Source organism: Perognathus longimembris, chromosome 8 (genome assembly GCF_023159225.1).
Source record: "Perognathus longimembris pacificus isolate PPM17 chromosome 8, ASM2315922v1, whole genome shotgun sequence".
NCBI classification, from domain to species: domain Eukaryota; kingdom Metazoa; phylum Chordata; class Mammalia; order Rodentia; family Heteromyidae; genus Perognathus; species Perognathus longimembris.
The window spans coordinates 34,322,374-34,344,029 of NC_063168.1; the positions used below are offsets into that span (position 1 = coordinate 34,322,374).

The 21,656-nt window shown below is 42.7% G+C and overlaps 1 pseudogene across 1 annotated transcript; it reads left to right on the forward strand.

Annotated features, from left to right (window-relative positions):
- Nucleotides 1-123: 123 nt before the first annotated feature.
- LOC125356889 lies at nt 124-18,351 on the forward strand (annotated as a pseudogene). The gene is made up of 2 exons (XR_007211977.1): nt 124-883; nt 18,342-18,351. The product of XR_007211977.1 is annotated as a mitochondrial intermembrane space import and assembly protein 40-like (transcript).
- Nucleotides 18,352-21,656: the final 3,305 nt, after the last annotated feature.

The following is a 21,656-nucleotide window of genomic DNA, read 5'->3' on the forward strand; positions in this document are numbered from 1 at the left end:
AGGGCTGCGAAGGCGCGCGGCAGGCCCATGGCAGGCAGGCCCGTAGGTGGCGGAGGCGCGCGGGCCTCAGAGCCGCCTGCGGCGCCCAAGTGTGCCCTGTGTCCGCTCCACCTCCCTCCACAGCCGCCACCTCTGCGAGGTCCCAGCCCCGGGCACAGCGATGGCCTACTGTCGGCAGGATGGGAAAGATCGAATCATATTTGTGACCAAAGAAGACCACGAAGCTCCCAGGAGTGCAGAGCTGGTGGCTGATGACCCCAACGACCCATATGAGGAGCACGGACTGATACTGCCAAATGGAGACATTAACTGGAACTGGCCGTGCCTTGGGGGCATGGCCAGCGGCCCTGTGGGGAGCAGTTCAAGTCCACCTTCTCTGCTTCCACTACAGCGCAGATGATATCAAGGGGTCAGACTGTGTGAACCAGTTCCGGGCCATGCAGGAATGCATGCAGAAGTACCCAGACCTCTATCCCCAAGACAACGACGATGACAGTGAGGAGGGGGAGGAGAAGACAGCCAACCATGGTCAGGAATCGGCCCCCACTGAGGCTGCAGCGGCCCAAGAGCCAGAGTTCAAGCTAATGAAGACCACAGGCACTGAGCTCCACCCTCCTCCTCACAGGACACGAACCTTTGCACAATGCCTTCCAGTCACCCTCTGAGAAGAAGGTGTCTCCCTCTTGTTCTGTGCACTGTAATGTTCAAAGTAATTTTGTTTGACGATGGAGTCTTGGTTCTTTGCCATGTACACTGAAAAAAGGAGGGTTGTGTTTTTGTGTATCCTGCACAAACCTGTTGGTGAGTGTGGCTGCCCCGAGTTCTCAGACAGCCCTGGCGTTTCCAGCATGGAATAATGTGCTGAAAACCTCAGCAACCAGGAGTCGTTATAGCAGCATTTTTGTTGAGTGAACCTATTTATTCTGATTGTATCCCTTGTTGTAGATTTTATACCTCTCTGGGAAATGAACTGAAAAGACCTAAGTGAGTCCATCTTAAAAATCTAAGCTTGCTCTCCCCTAAATCAGGTCGTTACACAGAAAACCTGCAAGACATTTTTTGAGAAAAACTGCTGAATGTCTCAAACGGAGAATGTATGTGTTAGATACAAACAGAGATTGAAGTTTAACTTTAGGAATGCGGTTTAGCCCTCTGCTAACAAAGTTTTACTATAGCCCTCTGCTAGCAGAGTTAAGTATGGCCCTCTGCTAACAAAGTTAACTATAGATAAGATTAGCCTATTTCCCTCTGCTTGCTTAGGGTGATGTATTGTTAATCAAACATATGTCTGACTGTGTGGAAGTTTTCCTAGATTGCTTAAGAGTTGTTTGTTTCATGATATAAAAAGACTGCTAGATTTTGACTTGAGGCCTCTGAGTGTCACAACGGAGCTAGTTCACAATAAACACCTCTTTGCTGTTTACATCGGTCTTGGTCTCTGGTGGTCTTTTGGGGGGGGTCCTGAACTGAGCAAAACATTGGGGGCTCTCCGGGATACCCCCCCCAAGCCCACCCAGACACCTGATCGAGAGGCGGTGAAAATCCGGCCGGTAAGTGAAGGGAAGGCATTGCCATTCTGTGAGATTCTGTACTCTGGTTCTGAGTGGATTGCCCCATTCTAAAGGCACCCGTATTTGTGATCGACGGATTTTCTGTCCACAACTGCCTTTGGTCTCCACTTAGCAATCCATGCCAAGCAGCAAGTACTCTGGTTGCCTGGTTTTTTTCAAGTTGGCAAAGGGTCCTGGTGGATGCACTATAGGGCCGCCGATGGGGTCTGTGGGAGAAGTCCCTCTCCCCTCCCATTATTCTCAGTCCACAACTGCCTTTGGTCTCCGGTTGGCAATCCACGCTGTGCAGCGAGTTCTTTTGTAACATTTGTGTTTGTGTTTGTTTTTGTTGTTTGGTTGTTTTGGTTGTCTCTGGCTGAGGGGGAAGTGGTCCTGTCAGAACTTAAGCAGGTCCCAAACCACCGGGAGAGCCCGGTGGCAGAAGACCTAGGTGTTTGTTGTTTATTTTATGGTATTGCTTTTGTTTTAATATAAGTATTGTATTTTGTGTTGCATATTTTATGGTAAATGTTTTTTGGACTGATAGAAAGGACTGCTGAATGTTGGCTTGAATGTGAGAGGAAGTGAAAGGAAAGGTGAGGAGTTAGGATTGGAAGCAGAAAATGGAAAGGATTGAGTGGCTACTGTGAGAGCTGGTTTTGGGTGTTAAGCAAAAAGGAGATAAATGCCATCGGGTTGTATTACTGAGAGAGGAAAATTGATTTTGCTGTGGTCTGGACTGTTGCTCTCTCTTTTATATATCTCCTGAATATGACTGACGAAATGGGACAGACTCCTTCTACCCCCCTGGATTTATGTTTAGCTCATTGGAAAGATACACAGGCGACAGCTCACAATCAGAGTGTGAGTGTCTGCAAAAAGAACTCTGGGGGACCCCCACCCAGTCTTCTTCAGCAGAAAATTATTTGGTGTGCTAAAATATTTTGCTAAAACTATCAAGCCCTGGAAAATGAGGCTGGAGAATGCTAAAATCATTTGTTAAAAGTTTTGTCTTAAAATTTGGGTGTTCCAGGAGTAAGGTTGGCAAAAATACCTCTTGCCACTGGAAAATGTATGACCAGTATTTATTTTGCGCACTTTTAAGTTTTTAAACAAATATTTGTGTATGAGTGTGTATGTATATGTATGCGCACGCACATGTATGAATGTGTATGAATGTGTTTACTGAGACTGAGTGATGCAAAAATGGGTGAGTTTAAGCTTAATCTTCAGGAAGCCATCAAGTTTGGACATTACCAAATGTTTTAAAAGATTAGTGCATAGTTAAAAAAAAGGATTTCTAAGGGTTCTTTAATTTGCAATTAAAAAAAAAGTGGGTATCTTAATGAATTAAGATGTTTGCACTGTCATCAAGTAACCTGATTTAGCAAAGGGCATTGGGAACTTGAAATTTATTTTCCTTCACTGTTAAATATTAAGAAATTTGGATGTAAAGGTTTGTTTGTTACTGTTTTAAAAATAACAACTGCTTGTGTAGCCACTCCACATGGTGGGACAGTCATGGGGATGGCCATTCATGGTGGAAGAGGATAAGCCGGCACCAGGACAGTTCATCAAGTTCTGAGGAGTAGGATGGAGATAGGCCGTTCTGTGGGACAGGCCAATGGAGGCCTTTCTTTTGTCTCTTTGTTTTCAGGTGAACATTGGAAACCAGGTGGTAAAAATAAATGATTTGGTGAGAATTTCTAAAACTACCCCTTGGGAGGTACTAAGAATTGGAAAAGTTTTTTAAAATGGTTAAAAAGTTCATTTGTTATGCTCGCGTTCAGGACCCCTGAAAAGACCACCAGAGACCAAGACCGATGTAAACAGCAAAGAGGCATTTATTGCGAGCTAGCTCAGACCTCCGCTGATGATGATCAGAGGTCCCGAGTCACAATCTAGCGGTCTTTTTATACCATGAAACAAACAACTCTTAAGCAATCTGGGGAAACTTCCACACAGTCAGACATATGTTTGATTAACAATACATCACACTTAGCAAGCAGAGGGAAATAGGCTAATCTTATCTATAGTTAACTTTGTTAGCAGAGGGCTATAGTAAAACTTTGTTAGCAGAGGGCTAAACTGCATTCCTAAAGTTAAACTTCAATCTCTGTTTATATCTAACACATACATCCTCCATTTGAGACATTCAGCAGTTTTTCTCAAAAAATGTTTTGTGCATGCTTTCTGTGTAACGACCTCATTTAGGGGAGAACAAGCTTAGATTTTTAAGATGGACTCACTTAGTCCCTTTTCATTTCCCCATTTCTTTTATGAGCCTTGGAAACCAATCATGGGTTTCTTTGGGTTGGCTTATAAGATGTTACCTCACCATAGCATATAATTAACTCTACCTTTTACAAAGGCAATAAGTTTGCTAATTACACAGGGTCCAATAGTAAGCACAAGCAAAAGTATTATTAGGGGCACCATAAGGGTAGAAATTAAGGTAGCCATCCAAGGGAAGTTGCTCACCCTTTTCCTTAGGCTACACATAATGAGCAAATCCAGGCTTCACATACTTTGCAAAACCATCTCAGCGAGGGAATCAAGCAGTTAAAGATATTTACATGAAATCATTCTGGCTTACATTTAGATGACATCACACAAGTCCCTTACCCCTGCAGATGCAGGTACAGATAAACATAGTTTCATACCAAAGCCCCAATTCTGACCCTATTTATATTATAGCCAATTTGATTACATACCAACTTTACTCATAAGCTCTAATTTTAAGACATATTGATACTATTTGCTACATACTCAAACTTTCTAGGGAATGTCTTCCTTTTTCTAACCTAAAAGGAATCACTTGTCTTCCCCAATTCTCTTTCTGAAGTCCCCATTCATGCCCTTATCCCCATTCATGCCCTCTTTTACTTACTCAATGACTTACTTGAACATTCTGTGACAATTAACAATCCTTACTTTTTAAATCCCTTTGTTATCCAGAGGAAACCATCTTGTTTGCCCTATCCCTTTCTCCAAGGCTTTCTCTACTAACTTTCCTCTCTACATTTCCTGGGGCTTCTTTGCTGCTAGAGTTTTAAACTGTCTACATTTTCCTCTGGTTTTGGAATCCGGTTTATCTAATTTACTGTGACTTCACCCACAGGCTGTTGGGGAAAACCAAGATGGGGCAAGGGTCAGTCCGATGGTCCAATGGGACTGCTGCTCCTAAGAAACCAGACCAGAGCCAACTATCATGAGTTACTATTTTAGAGTGGATTTCTCCAGTTTCCAGTGCCTCTAAGTGCCTAACGTTGGCCAGTGGCATCTGTAAGATCTACCCCCAGGAGGGCTTCATGAAGATGCCCCCAGTAGTTTAAATCTCTGTCCAGTTACCTTGGTAACTGGCACACCTGATGGCAGTTACCTCCCTCTCTTCTCTGAGGTCACACCCTAGTCTATCTGGACACACTCCAATACACTTGAACATACCTCCTACCTCAGGCATTGCCTGGAAGTGACTCTCCAGCCTGTCATACATGCTTTGGGTTTAGCAGCAGGCCATCCATGGAACTGTGTACTTGAAAATCTCTTACAATATCCAATTTTCTTAATAGAGGTAGTTAACTCCAGTCAACTCAAGAATGTCCCTCCAAAATTTTAGTTTCAGCAGATCCAAAGCATTTTCCAGAAGAAATCAGCTGCATGTGATAGAGTCCCATCTGTTTTTACTAAGATAGGGCTGCACATGGTGAAGATGTAGATTCTTTCAGATGATTGTCAGGCAGGGGCATGGCAGCAGCAGGCAGCAGTGCTTCCCAGTGGCTCCAACAGAATGTCACACCTCCTGCTGGGCTGCCTGCAACTCTGCATAGACTCTTTGGTGGTAAATTCCAAAGTTAGCTGGAAAATCCTGAATCCTTGGCCAAAAGTTAGGAGACATTTTAAACTGGCCTTATCTGAAAGACACTATAGGAAATCTTAGATATCTTTTATAATGTGAAAAAGAAAAGCAGTTTACTGTTACTTATTTAAAATAATTATGATGTACTATTTGACACTGATCAGTAGCTGTCCAGCCTCATCCACACACAGTCACTGAGCTCAAGCCACAATAAAATTGACAGTAAGCAGGACACAGTTTTTAGCAGCAAAGAGCACTGTTTTTACAGGAAACAAAAATCTAGAATCTTTCCCATGTGATTAAATTATTATTTCAAGGAAGATAATGATCCTTGAATAACTTAAACTATTTTACTGCACCACTTACTGCTTTCAGTAACTAAACCTTTTAAATTATTATTTTTTTATAGGCCAACATAGAAGATTTGGCCTGCAATCATCTCTCACAAGTGCAGTTTTCACACTGTTTACCATTTATCTACTCATTCTGATCCCTTGATCTCAAAGGGGAGCTGATGGGCGAAGATCATCCATCTTTTGTAATTTCTTCAAGCTGACTCATGGGCGTTGCTTACCTAGTTAGGATCCTATTACCTTAAACTAAGGGGCAGCAGGGTCAGAAGTCCTTTAGGATTTTTACTCTATACTGGAAATTATAAATCATTTAACTTTTAACAATTATACAAACCCTCTCGGGCTACAGCACTGTAGCCTCTTATCATTTTAATTTGTATAGGCATTTCTTTTGACTGGCTGAGGAAACCTAACAATGCCTAAATTACCTTTGTAGGCCTAGATCTCAATAAAGACAATTTTAGGTCCACAAGCTTTCTTTCCTGAACAAATATGCTAGCTCAGAATTCTCGTTGCCAATTAGAACTTTGAATAGATGCAGGGGTTTGGGATTTTAAACTATCCCCCACATGAGACAATCTTATCACTACTACTCACTATTACAAATGTCTGGCAAGTTCCTGCCCAGTAACAGACATGGGCATTAGAAAGGCATGCTTACAAACTATTCTTCTAGGATCGCCCAGCTCTGATTAACTTTCAAAGGGCCAAGCACACATGACTCTAGGATCTGACACCGTCTCTACCATTTAAGCAGTGGCTTATTGCATCCGGATGCTCCATCCTTTTCATCCCAGGAGTGACTTTTCCATTCTGAGGTAAATGCACCTTTGGCATTTTGCTTGGTCAGTTGCTGGGCTTGGGCTCGGGGCCTGAGTGCTACCCCTCAGCTCTCCAGCTCAAGGCTAACACTCTGCCACTTTTGAGCTCTAACATAACTCACAACTCTGTTCCCAGCACTCTGCTGGCTGACTAGAGATGAGACTCTCACAGGGACCTTTCTCTGCCCGGGCTGGCTTTGAACCACTGATCATGAGTCTGTAAGGCCACCTTATACTCCAATTAAAGCAACAAGGTGGTCCACACAGAAATAGTTTTTAAGTATGATCTTAACTGGAACTTATTAAGGACCAAAGTTACATCTGACAAACTTGTAGGAATCGTCTGTCCTCTGTCTACAATTTTTACAGAAAACCTGCAAAGTAAACTGGAGTAGCAATTAAACAATCATTTGGTAGCCATAATTTTCCTTTATCCAACTTAAAACAGACATTTAGGACAAGTTTTATTTCCAAATCTCATATCTAGATACCCTTTTTTTATTTTAAAAGTCTTTAATATTTACTCTGTAGCACTCTGGCTGCTCAAATTCTTTATCTAGAAATGTATTTTGAAGCCTTTAAAGTCAAGGCTTTTACACCTTTGCCTCAGCCTTATTTGCATCCCAAAACTCTGAAACCCAGGGGGCATCCAGCCTCCTGGCTGCCTGTTTTAAAAAAAGCCATTTTTTTTTCCGTCAGTCCCAGCTACTGCATGAAGACCTTTAAACTCAAAAGACAATTTTTCCTTAATGCAAGAATTACAATTACAAAATTAGAAATACTTATCCATTCAGCTTTCCAATAAATTAGTGAGAAACGTTAGCCTTTTTTGCCATTTCTTCCTACATACAGAGAGTTAATGAGTTTACTTCTATCCCTATTAGTTTCATATATATACTTTAAAATACTTTCCTGATTATATGTAACTTAAGATAGTTAAGAGTCTTACTATTACATCACACTATACACATAAAATTCAGTATTTAAATCATTAAGCTAATACCCAAAACAGTTGTAACAAAAGTGCTTTTAACAGTGTTCACCAGAATTACAAACACAAGAAATCCAGTCTCAGCATCTTTGCTTTTTCAATACATCCGAATTGCAAAAATAGCACAGGAATCAAATCACCTTAGGTAAATAAACTTTTTAACCATTTAAAAAAACTTTTCCAATTCTTAGTACCTCTCAAGGGATAGTTTTAGAAATTCCAGTCAAATCATTTATTTTTTACCACAAGATTTCCAATGTTCACCTGAAAACAAAGAGACAAAAGAAAGTCTTCTATTGGCTCCATCCTGACTCCATAGGTCTCCATGAATTCATGCCAGCTTGCCCTCTTCCACCATGAATGGCCATCCCCATGACTGTCCCACCATGTGGAGTGGCTACAAAAGCAGTTTGTGTTTTTAACAGTGACAAACCTTTATATCCAAATTTCTGATATTTAGCAGTGAAGGAAAATAAATTTTAAGTTCCCAATGCCCTTTGCCAAATCGGGTTACTTGATGACAGTGAAAACATCTTAATTCACTAAACACTTTTTTGACTGCAAATTAAAGAACCCTTAGAAATCCTTTAAAAAAAAAAAAAACCTTTTGTTTCTGTTTTTAAAAAAAAAAAACAAAAAAAAACAATGCACTAATCTTTTAAAGCATTTGATAATGCCTGAACTTGATGGCTTCCTGCAGGTTAAGCTTAAACTCACCCATTTTTGCATCACCCAGTCACATTCATACACATACATACATGTGCGTACGCGCGCACACACATACTCATACACAAATATTTGTTTAAAAACTTAAAAGCACGCAAAATTAATACCGGTCTGTCAGGATCTGATGAATCCCTTTTCCCCTATCTCCCGGGGAAATGCCCGAACCCCAAAAACTATGAGAGTGCACTTGGCCTTATCTTCCGCCTGCAGAAGGTGAAAGCGTGCTCTCGTTGGGCTGCATTTAGCCAAGGAGAGTGAGCTACTGAAATCTCCCGCCCCTGCGCCTTCTCACATGTCAGCGATAGGTGCAGAAAAAAGAAGACTCCAGGGAGGCAGTCTGGGGTTTTGAACTGAACTCCTTGCCCAGGGGGCAGAGGGAAGACTTTTATTATGGTGGGGAAGGCGGGAAGGCAGGAAGGCGGGCTTTGCTAATTGGCTGAGCCAGGCTGTCTCGGCCAGAGTAGCATCACGTCACGCCCCAATAGGACCGCCCCTGGGCACCGGCGGCACCATCTTGAAGGCATCCACATGGACCCAAGATAGAGATGGGAGGTGGGCCAAGCCAGAACTACTCTTTCCGGTTCCGGACCGGAAGGCGTAGGAGTGGCTTCCAGCCATTCGGTCCCAGGGCGGGAGGAGGGGAGGTCAATCGGGGACCACCCCTCTACGTATACAGCCAGAACCCCCACACCAGTTGTACATTTTCCTGTGGCAAGAGGTATTTTTGCCAATCTTACTCCTGCCACACCCAAATTTTAAGACAAAACTTTTAACAAATGATTTTAGCATTCTCCAGCCTCATTTTCCAGGGCTTGATAGTTTTACCAAAACATTTTAGTACACCAAATAATTTTCTGCTGACGGCTGGGTGGGGGTCCCCCAGAGTTCTTTTTGTGGACACTCACACTCTGATTGTGAGCTGTTGCCTGTACATCTTTCCAATGAGCTAAACATAAATCCAGGGGGGTAGAAGAAGTCTGTCCCATTTCCTCAGTCACAGTCAGGAGATAGAGAAAGCAGAGAAGAACAGTCCAGACCAGTCCTATAACGAATGTAGGCAATTTTTTTCTTTTTTGTAACACAATCTTTTCTAGTATCTGATTGGATTTACTTTTACTTTCTTTCCTAATTTACCACCAAACATAGTCTCCTCAGTACTCAATCTCTTTTCAATTTCACTTTCTCTTTTACATCACAGACCAATTAACCACATCATTCAGACAACTCAGAGCATTTGACATAAACCAGACAAACATAAAAAAGTGGCAAGCAGTTTGACAAATCTGGAGAAGCAACGCTGCTAAGAAAAGGAAGGGAGGAGAATTCCACTGGGGACCTAAAGAGAAAGAGAAGTTGGAGTCACTCCTTGAAGTCTTCTGTTTGCCATGTTCTCAGTTGAGGCCCGATACCTAGGAGGAATTTAGCTGGAAGGGGGGAGGATGTTGTGAGTGTGTCTCATTATGCTTATTTTCTCAGTAATACAACCTGACAGCATTTATCTCTTTATGCTTAACACCCAAAAACCATCTCTCAGAGTATCCACTCAGTCCTTTCCACTTTCTGCTTCCAATCCTAACTCCTCACCTTTCCGTTCACTTCCTCTTACCTTCAAGGCAACATTCAGCAGTCCTTTCTATCAGTCCAAAAAACATTTACCATAAAATATGCAATACCCAATACAATACTTATATTAAAACAAAAGCTTCTGCCACCAGGCTCTCCCAGTGGTTTGGGACCTGCTTAAGTTCTGAGGGGACCACTTCCCCCTCAGCCAGAGACAACCAAAACAGCCAGACAACTACACAAACACAAACACAAATGTGACAAAGAACTCGCTGCAGTCGTGGATTGCTAACCTGAGACTAAAGGCAGTTGTGGACAGAGAATCCGTCAATCACAAATACGGGTGCCTTTGGAATGAGGCAATCCACTCAGAATCAGAGTACAGAATCTCACAGATTATCCAAAGTGCAGAATCTCACAGATTGGCAATGCCTTCCCTTCACTTACCAGCCGGATTTTCATCGCCTCTCGATCAGGTGTCTGGGTGGACTTGGGAGGTATCCTGGATGAGCCCCCAAGGTTATGCTCGTGTTCAGAAACCCGAAAAGACAACCAGAGACTAAGACAGATGCAAACAGCAAAGAGGCATTTATTGTGAGCTAGCTTGGATGATAATCAGAGGTCCCGAGTCACAATCTAGCAGTCTTTTTATATCATGAAACAAACAACTCTTAAGCAATCTGGGGAAACTTCCACACAGTCAGGCATATGTTTGATTAACAATACATCACACTAAGCAAGCAGATGGAAATAGGTTAATCTTATCTATAGTTAACTTTGTTAGCAGAGGGTCATACTTAACTCTGCTAGCAGAGGGCTATAGTAAAACTTTGTTAGCAGAGGGCTAAACTGCATTCCTAAAGTTAAACTTCAATCTCTGTTTATGTCTAACACATACATCCTCCACTTGAGACATTTAGCAGTTTTTCTCAAAAAATGTTTTGTGCACACTTTCTGTGTAACCTCCTGATTTAGGGGAGAGCAAGCTTAGATTTTTAAGATGGAGTCACTTAGGCCCTTTTCATATTTACCTGTTGTGATTTGATTTCTGTGCTATTTTTAGAATTTGGATGTATTGAAAAAGCAAAGATGCTGAGACTGGATTTCTTGTGTTTGTAATTCTGGTGAACACTGTTAAAAGTACTTTTGTTACAATTGTTTTGGACATCAGTTTAATGATTCAGGTACTAAATTTTATTTGTATACTGTGATGTAATAGTAAGACTCTTAACTATCTTAAGTTACATATAATCAGGAGAGTAGTTTAAAGTATATAAATTAAACTAATGAGGATAGAAATAAACTCTCATTAACTCTCTGTATGTAGGAAAAAATGGCAAAACAGGATAATATTTCTCACTAATTTATTGGAAAGCTGAATGGATATTTCTAATTTTGTAATTATAATTCTCGCATTAAGGAAAAATTGTCTTTTGAGTTTAAAGGTCTTCATGCAGTAGTTGGGAAAAATAAATTAATTAATTAAAATAATTAATAAATAAGTGACTCTTAAAACAAGCAACCAGGAGGCTAGAAACCCCTGGGTTTCAGAGTCTTTCGGATGTAAATAAGGCTGAGGCAAAGGTGTAAAAGCCTCTACTTTTAAAGGCTTTAAAATACATTTCTAGATAAAGAATTTGAGCAGCCAGAGTGCTAGAGAGTAATGTTAAAGACTTTAAAATTTCAGGCTGGGAATATGGCCTAATGGCAAGAGTGCTTGTCTTCCATACATGAAGCCCTGGGTTCAATTCCCTAGCACCACATGTATAGAAAATGGCCAGAAGTGGCGCTGTGGCTCAAGTGGCAGAGTGCTAGCCTTGAGCAAAAAGAAGCCAGGGACAGTGTTCAGGCCCTGAGTCCGAAACTCAGGAAAGACACACACACACAAAAAAAAAAACACTTTAAAATTAAAAAAAAAAAAGGATATCTAGATATGAGATTTGGAAATAAAACTTGTCCTAAATGTCTGTTTTAAGTTGGACAAAGGAAAGTATTGGCTACCAAATGATTGTTTAATTGCTACTCCAGTTTACTTTGCAGGTTTTTGTAAAAATTGAAGACAGATTCACAGAGGACAGACGATTCCTACAAGTTTGTCAGATGTAACTTTGGTCCTTAATAAGTTCCAGTTAAGATCATACTTAAAAACTATTTCTGTGTGGACCACCTTGTTGCTTTAATTGGAGTATAAGGTGGCCTTACAGACTCATGATCAGTGGTTCAAAGCCAGCCCGGGCAGAGAAAGGTCCCTGTGAGAGTCTCATCTCTAGTCAGCCAGCAGAGTGCTGGGAACAGAGTTGTGAGTTATGTTAGAGCTCAAAAGTGGTAGAGTGTTAGCCTTGAGCTGGAGAGCTGAGGGGTAGCACTCAGGCCCCGAGCCCAAGCCCAGCAACTGACCAAGCAAAATGCCAAAGGTGCATTTACCTCAGAATGGAAAAGTCACTCCTGGGATGAAAAGGATGGAGCATCGGACGCAGTAAGCCACTGCTTAAATGGCAGAGATGGTGTCAGACCCTAGAGTCATGTGTGCTTGGCCCTTTGAAAGTTAATCAGAGCCGGGTGATCCTAGAAGAATAGTTTGTAAGCATGCCTTTCTAATGCCCATGTCTGTTACTGCACAGGAACTTGCCAGACATTTGTAATAGTGAGTAGTAGTGATAAGATTGTCTCATGTGGGGGATAGTTTAAAATCCCAAACCCCTGCATCTATTCAAAGTTCTAATTGGCAACAAGAATTCTGAGCTAGCATATTTGTTCAGGAAAGAAAGCTTGTGGACCTAAAATTGTTTTTATTGAGATCTAGGCCTACAAAGGTAATTTAGGCATTGTTGGGTTTCCTCAGCCAGTCAAAAAAAAAAAATGCCTATACAAATTAAAATGATAAGAGGCTACAGTGCTGTAACCCAAGAGAGGGTTTGTATAATTGTTAAAAGTTAAATGATTAATAATTTCCTGCTGCCCCTTGGTAAAGCAGTTTAAGGTAATAGGATCCTAACTAGGTAAGCAACGCCCATGAGTCAGCTTGAAGAAATTACAGAAGATGGATGATCTTTGGCCATTAGCTACCCATTGAGATCAAGGGATTACAGTGAGTAGGTAAATGGTAAACAGTGTGAAAACTGCACTTGTGAGAGATGATTGCAGGCCAAATCTTCTATGTTGGCCTATAAAAAAATAATAATTTAAAAGGTTTAGTTACTGAAAACAGTAAGTGGTACAGTAAAATAGTTTAAGTTATTCAAGGAATGTTATCTTCCTTGAAATAATAATTTAAGCACATGGGAAAGATTCTAGATTTTTGTTTCCTGTAAAAACAGTGCTCTTTGCTGCTAAAAACTGTGTCCTGCTTACTGTCAATTTTATTGTGGCTTGAGCTCAGTGATTGTGTGTGGATGAGGCTGGACAGCTACTGATCAGTGGCAAATAGTACATCATAATTATTTTAAATAAGTAACAGTAAACTGCTTTTCTTTTTCACATTATAAAAGATATCTAAGATTTCCTATAGTGTCTTTCAGATAAGGCCAGTTTAAAATGTCTCCTAACTTTTGGCCAAGGATTCTGGATTTTCCAGCTAACTTTGGAATTTACCGGAAGCTTTTCTGAAGACAGGATGTCAGTTGAGTTGGAAACCCCACATAAAAGAATATTTCTTACCAAAGAGTCTATGCAGAGTTGCAGGCAGCCCAGCAGGAGGTGTGACATTCCTTTGGAGCCACTGGGAAGCACTGCTACCTGCTGCTGCCACGCCCCCTGCCTGACAGTTATCTGAAAGAATCTACATCTTCACCATGTGCAGCCCTATCTTGGTAAAAAACAGATGGGACTCTATCACATGCAGCTGATTTCTTCTGGAAAGTGCTTCGGATCTGCTGAAACTAAAATTTTGGAGGGACATTCTTGAGTTGACTGGAATTAACTACCTCTATTAAGAAAATTGGATATTGTAAGAGATTTTCAAGTACACAATTCCATGGAACAGATGGCCTGTTGCTAAATCCAAAGCATGTATGACAGGCTGGAGAGTCACTTCCAGGCAATGCCTGGGGTGGGAGTGTGTCCAGATGAATTAGGGTGTGACCTCAGAGAAGAGAGGGAGGTAACTGCCATCAGGTGTGCCAGTTACCAAGGTAACTGGACAGAAATTTAAACTACTGGGAGCATCTTCATGGAGCCCTTGGGGGTGGATCTTACAGATGCCACTGGCCAACGTTAGGCACTTAGAGACACTGGAAACTGGAGAAATCACTCTAAAATAGTAACTCATGATAGTTGGCTCTGGTCTGGTTTCTTAGGAGCAGCAGTCCCATTGGACCATTGGACTGACCCTTGCCCCATCTTGGTTTTCCCCAACAGCCTGTGGGTGAAGTCACAGTAAGTTAGACAAACCAGATTCCAAAACCAGAGGAAAATGTAGACAGTTTAAAACTCTAGCAGCAAAGAAGCCCCAGGAAATGTAGAGAGGAAAGTTAGTAGAGAAAGCCTTGGAGAAAGGGATAGGGCAAACAAGATGGTTTCCTCTGGATAACAAAGGGATTTAAAAAGTAAGGATTGTTAATTGTCACAGAATGTTCAAGTAAGTCGCTGAGTAAGTAAAAGAGGGCATGAATGGGGATAAGGGCATGAATGGGGACTTCAGAAAGAGAACTGGGGAAGACAAGTGATTCCCTTTAGGTTAGAAAAAGGAAGACATTCATGAGTAAAGTTGGTATGTAATCAAATTGGCTATAATATAAATAGGGTCAGAATTGGGGCTTCGGTATGAAACTATGTTTATCTGTACCTGCATCTGCAGGGCTAAGGGACTTGTGTGATGTCATCTAAATGTAAGCCAGAATGATTTCATGTAAATATCTTTTTTTTTTTTTTTTTTTTTTTTGGCCAGTCCTGGGCCTTGGACTCAGGGCCTGAGCACTGTCCCTGGCTTCTTCCTGCTCAAGGCTAGCACTCTGCCTCTTGAGCCACAGTGCCGCTTCTGGCCGTTTTCTGCATATGTGGTGCTGGGGAATCGAACCCAGGGCCTCATGTATATGAGACAAGCTCTCTTGCCACTAGGCCATATCCCCAGCCCCTCATGTAAATATCTTTAACTGCTTGATTCCCTCGCTGAGATGGTTTTACAAAGTATGTGAAGCCTGGATTTGCTCATTATGTGTAGCCTAAGGAAAAGGGTGAGCAACTTCCCTCGGCTGACTACCTTAATTTCTACCCTTATGGTGCCCCTAATAATACTTTTGCTTGTGCTTACTATTGGACCACATGTAATTAGCAAACTTATTGCCTTTGTAAAAGATAGAGTTAATGCTGGTGTTGTGGGCCCAATACGCACCTGTATGCTATGGTGAGGTAACATCTTATAAACCAACCCAAAGGAACCCATGTTTCTAAGGCTCAGAAAAGAAATGAGGGAATGAAAAGACCTAAGTGACTCCATCTTAAAAATCTAAGCTTGCTCTCCCCTAAATCAGGAGGTTACACAGAAAGCATGCACAAAACATTTTTTGAGAAAAACTGCTGAATGTCTCTAACGGAGAATGTATGTGTAAGATATAAACAGAGATTGAAGCTTAACTTTGGGAATGTGGTTTAGCCCTCTGCTAACAGAGTTAACTATGGCCCTCTGCTAACAAAGTTAACTATAGATAAGATTAGCCTATTTCCCTCTGCTTGCTTAATGTGATGTATTGTTAATCATAAGTATGCCTGAGTGTGTGGAAGTTTCCCCAGATGGCTTAAGAGTTGTTTTTTTCATGATATAAAAAGACTGCTAGAATTTGCCTCGGGGCCTCTGAGCATCACCAGGGGAGGACGGAGCTAGTTCGCAATAAACACCTCTTTGCTGTTTATATCGGTCTTGGTCTCTGGTGGTCTGTTCAGGGGGTCCTGAACTCAAGCAAAACAGAACTAGAAGCAGAAAGTTTCCTGTAAACATGCTGGCGTGGGGCCGTTCCTGCTGGAGGAGGCCAGAGGAGCCAGTGGTCAGTGCATTTCTCAAGATCAATCTTGCTCTGGAGTGTGGGAAAGGCGGCTTCATTCCTGGAACATTACTTTCCTTGTTTGCATTGAGCTCTAGGCTCCAGGTTTTCTGGTTCCCAATCTCTTTCGGAGTAGGGAGAAAGGTGGTTTTGCGATTCCGTGTTTTCCTGTTCTGAGAGCCCTGGTTCGGGCCTGTTTTCACGCAGCTCACACCCTCATCAGAAGCATCTTCCTGAGTGAGGGGACCTAACTGTTGCCAGAACAGCAGCCAAAGAGGAAGCAATGTGAATGAGATAATTAAAAGCAAATGTGATTTGCTAACCGATTCTGATGTATTTTTTTCACTAGTTAAGAGTTTAAAATAATTAATCTTGAGGTATTGAGGATCGAACCCAGAGCCTTGCATATGCTAGACAAGAGCTTTACCATGGATCCACATCCTATCATCCTACCTTGTTAAAATCTTATTTTGAAACAGAATTTGAATTTTAGGCCTTAAAGGTACCTTCCTCCTGACTCCTCCTCTCAGGTAGCTGAGATTGCAGGTGAGGATCACCATGCACTGGTCTGATGTAAGGAAATACAAATTAGGAAAAACAACTAAAATTCTTCTGTAAATAAACTAGCTTGGGTCTACTAATGTGTGTGGAAAAATAAATAAATAAACCTGTGATGATCAAACCCAACCACCAGCAGCAATACCTCCACTTGAAGCAAAATAAGTCTGTATAAACATTAACAAACCTATCTAATTCTGACAAGGTTGTGCAACACCAAAAGAACCCGCAGGGTGCCTTTCCCAGGAGTGTGGAGAATATGCCTGCTCTGCAGTGATGTCTGCGATTGAAACTAATAACACTATTCTGCCTACTCAACCTTTTCCCCCTTCAATGGAAAGCAACCCTCCCTTTTTCAAGAACATAAAAGTAGTAAATAAATATGCAAACATCAAAAAAAAAAAAAAAAAAAAGAATGCTCTAGCAATGTATTTGGCATCCTGAGGACTCGGAAAAGCACACTGCCCTGGATGGCATACCTTCCTGAGATGTCTGTGAGACGTGTATTAAAACTCACCTTGGTCATTCCCCAAGATTTGTACAAAATACTTGCTAATCTCAAGCCTTATTTATCTCCCATGCCTGCAACAACTCAGAGCAAAGGGCAGACTGCATTTATCTCAGCCAAGCCATAGAGAATGGGAGCCTGTTGGCCTGTGCCAGCTGCCCACTCAGACTTAATGAAACAGGCATTTGCTTTTTTCTTTTCTTTCTTTTCTTTTGTGGTACTGGAATTGGAACTCAAAGCTTTGTGCTTGCTAGGCAGATGTTCTTTTACTCAAGTCATCCATGATTTTTAATACTGATGCTCAATCTAAACAAAAAAAAAAAACTTTTAGTTCCTTCTAAACACAGTTCATTTCTTTTTTTTTTTTTTTTTCTTTTGCCAGTCCTGGACCTTGGACTCAGGGCCTGAGCGCTGTCCCTGGCTTCTTTTTGCTCAAGGCTAGCACTCTGCCACTTGAGCCACAGCGCCACTTCTGGCCATTTTCTATGTATGTGGTGCTGGGGAATCGAACCCAGGGCTTCATGTATACGAGATAAGTGCTTTTGCCACTAGGCTATATTCCCAGCCCCAACACAGTTCATTTCTTTGTACTATTAGAGATTCCTTTTAAAAGTTTGTTTTAAAATTATTACTATGAAGATGATGTGCAGAGGGGTTATACAGTTACAAAGTCAGGTGAAGAGTACATTTCCTTTTGGACAATGTCACTCTTTCCTTTGCTCTCTCTCTCAGATTTTCTCTTCCAACCAACCCACAAATTGTATAGTTTATTTTCAACATAGTGTCTAGTGAGTACCACTGCTGCATCCTATTACAGCTTTTCTATCTCCTCTTTAGTAGTTTAGCTTACATTCACTTCCACATCCCCTTCACTCACAGTCCCTGATCTAAATAAATGCCTTCTGGTGTTAGAAATGACATAGGGGGGCTGGGAATGTGGCTTAATGGTAGAGTGCTTGACTAGCACACATGAAGGCCTGGGTTCAATTCCTCAGTACCACGTAAACAGAAAAAGTTAGAAGTGGTGCTGTGGCTCAAGTGGTATAGTGCTAGCCTTGACATGGAAAGGCTCAGGGACAGTACAAGCCCCTGAGTTCAAGCCCCCAAGACTGCCCCCCCCAATGAAATAGAGGAGGACTTCTCTAATTATCAAGCACAAGAGTAGCCTTTTACTTTTAATCATTCTACAAAGGATCACTTGGTAGTCACAGACAGGAAAAGTTATTATGGTGTATTACAAGGGTTCTAGGCATTTACTCTTGAAATGCCCAAAATTCGAGACCCCCCCCAAAGACCACCGAGAAGCCAATTCCAATACAAAAGCAGAGTCATTTATTAGCAAGCTCGAGCTTGGACCTACGCCCACAAGGACACAGCCAAGATGGGTGAAGGCCCCTAGCACAGATTACACCGGGTTTTTATAATAAACAAGTCTAGGGGATTCTCAGTTAAAAAGAAGTGATTGGTTAACCTTTAGTGTGTTATCTATTCCTGATTAGTTGGGGCATTGTGGCTTAACAGCAAGACAGTTAGTCAAAGTTTGCAAAAGACATCTGGGGTCAGCTTTTACCTGTTATCGACCTCAGGACTGTTAGTGGGGGGTGCTGCAAGGGGCTTTTGGCATCAGTCCCCTCCTGCTATGTATACATTAGTTACTTATTGGGGCAGTAACTTGTCAGGGGCTTGATTGCCTGGTGGAGCACCTGGTACTTCAAATATTTATCTGCTGATATTCCAGTATACAGCACAATTATCAAACAAGGCAGTGAAGCATCTTACAAACAATGGCTAAAGCATTCTAACTTTAACTGACTCTGGTCAAATGAAGTCTCTCTGGCTACCTTGATTATTTTAGACTGCATTTTGTTCAGGCTTCACACTGACATGTTCTGCAGTTATTCCAGGAAGCTTCAGGGCCCAGTCAGGCCCAAGCTACAATATAGAGGTGCAACAGCTGCTTAGGCTCCTCACTCTCAGGTTTTGTTTCTTGTTGCAAAGGAGTAACAATTTAGGACCAGCACCAGGAGCAGATAGCACTAAGCAACACATAGAATATTTTGGGGAAAAATGTAGAAAAAGTGGCTTCATATATTTCTACCATCCAAAGATAAAACCTATTATGATTACTATGATAAATGAAAAATACAGTAGCAAAAATTAAGAGCCCAATAAATACATTTAACAGAAAATTGTTTAAATAGGGCTAACAAAACACTATTAAAAATAGTAATTGGGCTGTATGAAAATTAAGACCTAAAGCTTGGGAATTGGTGGCTCATGCCTGTAATCCTAGCTACTTGGGAAGCTGAGATCTGAGGATCATGGCTCAAAGCCATCTGGGGCAGGAAAGGGAGACTCTTATCTCCAATAAACCATCAGATTACTGGAAGTGGAACAGTGGCTCAAAGTGGTAGAGCACTAGCCCTAAGCAAAAGGGGTTAGAGACAGTACCCAGGCCCCGAGTTCAAGCCCCACGACTAACCACAAAAATTAAGACTATTAATCCAGAGAGGAAAGATGGCGCCGATAGAATAGGGAGGCACCCCGACTCGCTCCAACGGCATAGTGAGCTGGGAACTCCAACACCCAACACCCCATCAAGAACCCAGCAAAACCAGCAGCCAGAAGCAGTGGAGAAACACAGGAAAACAAAAAGGAGCAAAAAAGAAGAACTGAAAACCTACACGGAGCCGGAGACTCACCGGGGCACCCTCCCCCCACCAGCCGACCCTGGCCCAAACAGGGTCAGGCTGGGAAAGGGGAACCCGGTGATCGGCAGACAGGCTGCCAGGAGCGCAGAATCCATATAGCGGGAGACCCCACGGACACAAGGCAGGGTGCGGAGCAAGACACACACCGGCAGGGACAAGAAGTCCGGGTCCACACCGGGTTCGGACAAGGGAACCCAGCACGGCAGAAACCGGGAACCAGGGAAGCCACCACAACACTTAGCCAACCCCTGGAGGGCCAACGGCTGCGCGGGACACACACACAAAGCAGCAAAAGTGAGTGCCCTCCCTCCCCCTCCCCCACCCCTGAGGGAACAAAGAACCCCCAAATCAGGCAGGGAAGCTCCCATCAGGCGCTAGGAAGTCAGTTTAGCAGGGGAAGGGCCTAGCAGCACCAACACCCCACAGGTTCCTGAACTGGCAGAACCGGCCCCGCCCCCTTCCCAACAGGGGCCAGGAGACGGCCGGTTGTGCAAACCCCACCCGAGGCGCCTGGACCTCGCAGACTCTTACAACTAAAACCACAGGCGCTGGTGGGCAATACCAGCCCAGCAGGGTCACCTGAGCCTGATAACGTCTCCCACTCACAGCAGAGGTGAGGTCTGAAGGTGCCAAGCCACACCCGGACAGTCGATCCCACTGGACCCCACACATACCGCCCCCCCCCAACGGACTCGTGGGAGGGCGCAAGCACAACCCAACAACCCAGGACTTGCTCTGGGAGGCATATCCCGCCGAAGTGCCTGTTGCAGTGGACGCACAGCGCACAGGAGGGTGGGGCCCCCGGCGACAGCGCACAGGAGGGTGGGGCCCCCGGCGACAGCGCCCGCTCTGGTAGGCGTACCCTGCACTGGTGGGCGGGGCCACAGCGGCAGCACCTGCTGCCATAGACACGTCTACACAGGAGGGAGGGAGGAGCTACAAAACAAACCTGAGAAGCCATCCAGATCTCCAGATGCGCAAATCACAAAGAAACATAACTCAGTTCATCAAAGGACAAGCCAACTCGCCAGCTCCAAAAAGCAGCACGACTGAAGAGGAGATGGAGACTAAAAAAGCAAATGAGGCCATGTTAACAGGAATGATCGAAAGCGTCAGAAATGAAATCAGAAAACAATTCCAGGAATTTAGAGCGGAAATCTGGAAGGACACCCAGGAAGCCAAGAAAGAAATGGAAGCAAAACTGGATACAATGCAAGCCTGCTTTAACGAAATGGAAGCAAAAATGGATATAATGCAAGCTGCCTTTAAAGAAAATCTCCACATCCTGAGAATTGAAATGCATGAAAAAATAGATTTAAAATACAACTCTTTAAAGGAAGAAATCTCCATGATCAGAGCTGATATGACAACCATAAATAGCTCTCTGACATCCATAAACTCCGCAATTGAAACCATAACACAAAGAGTAGACCATATAGAATCCAGAATCTCTCGCCTGGACGATGAAGCAGCTGACAACAACCAGAAAATGACCACTCTCCAAGAAAAGGTGAAGCTTCAGGGAAGACTAATCCAGGAACTAATGGACAAAGACAAGAGATATAATCTGCGCATAATTGGAATAGAAGAAGGAGCCGAATACCAGAGCAGAGGGCTTAATCATGTTCTCAATAAAGTTATTGCAGAAAACTTCCCCAATCTCACAGGGGACCCCATCCAGGTAACCGAAGCCTATAGGACACCTGGCAGGCCAGACCCCAGGAAAGCCACCCCAAGGCACATAATATTCAAGACTACAGACCTCAAGATTAAAGAGCAAATTCTGAATTCAGCCAAAGCGAAGAAGGAAACTTTTTTCAATGGGAAGAGGATTCGAATAACATCCGACTTATCCACACAAACTTACCAAGCTCGAAGTGAGTGGAAGAACACCATCCAAGTACTCCAGAATAACAATTTACAACCTCGGATCAAATATCCAGCGAAATTGGAGTTCACATTCGAAGGGAGAACCAGATCTTTCCACACCAAAGAGGAGCTAAAGGAGTATGTGAATAAAAAACCAGCCCTACAGCCAATA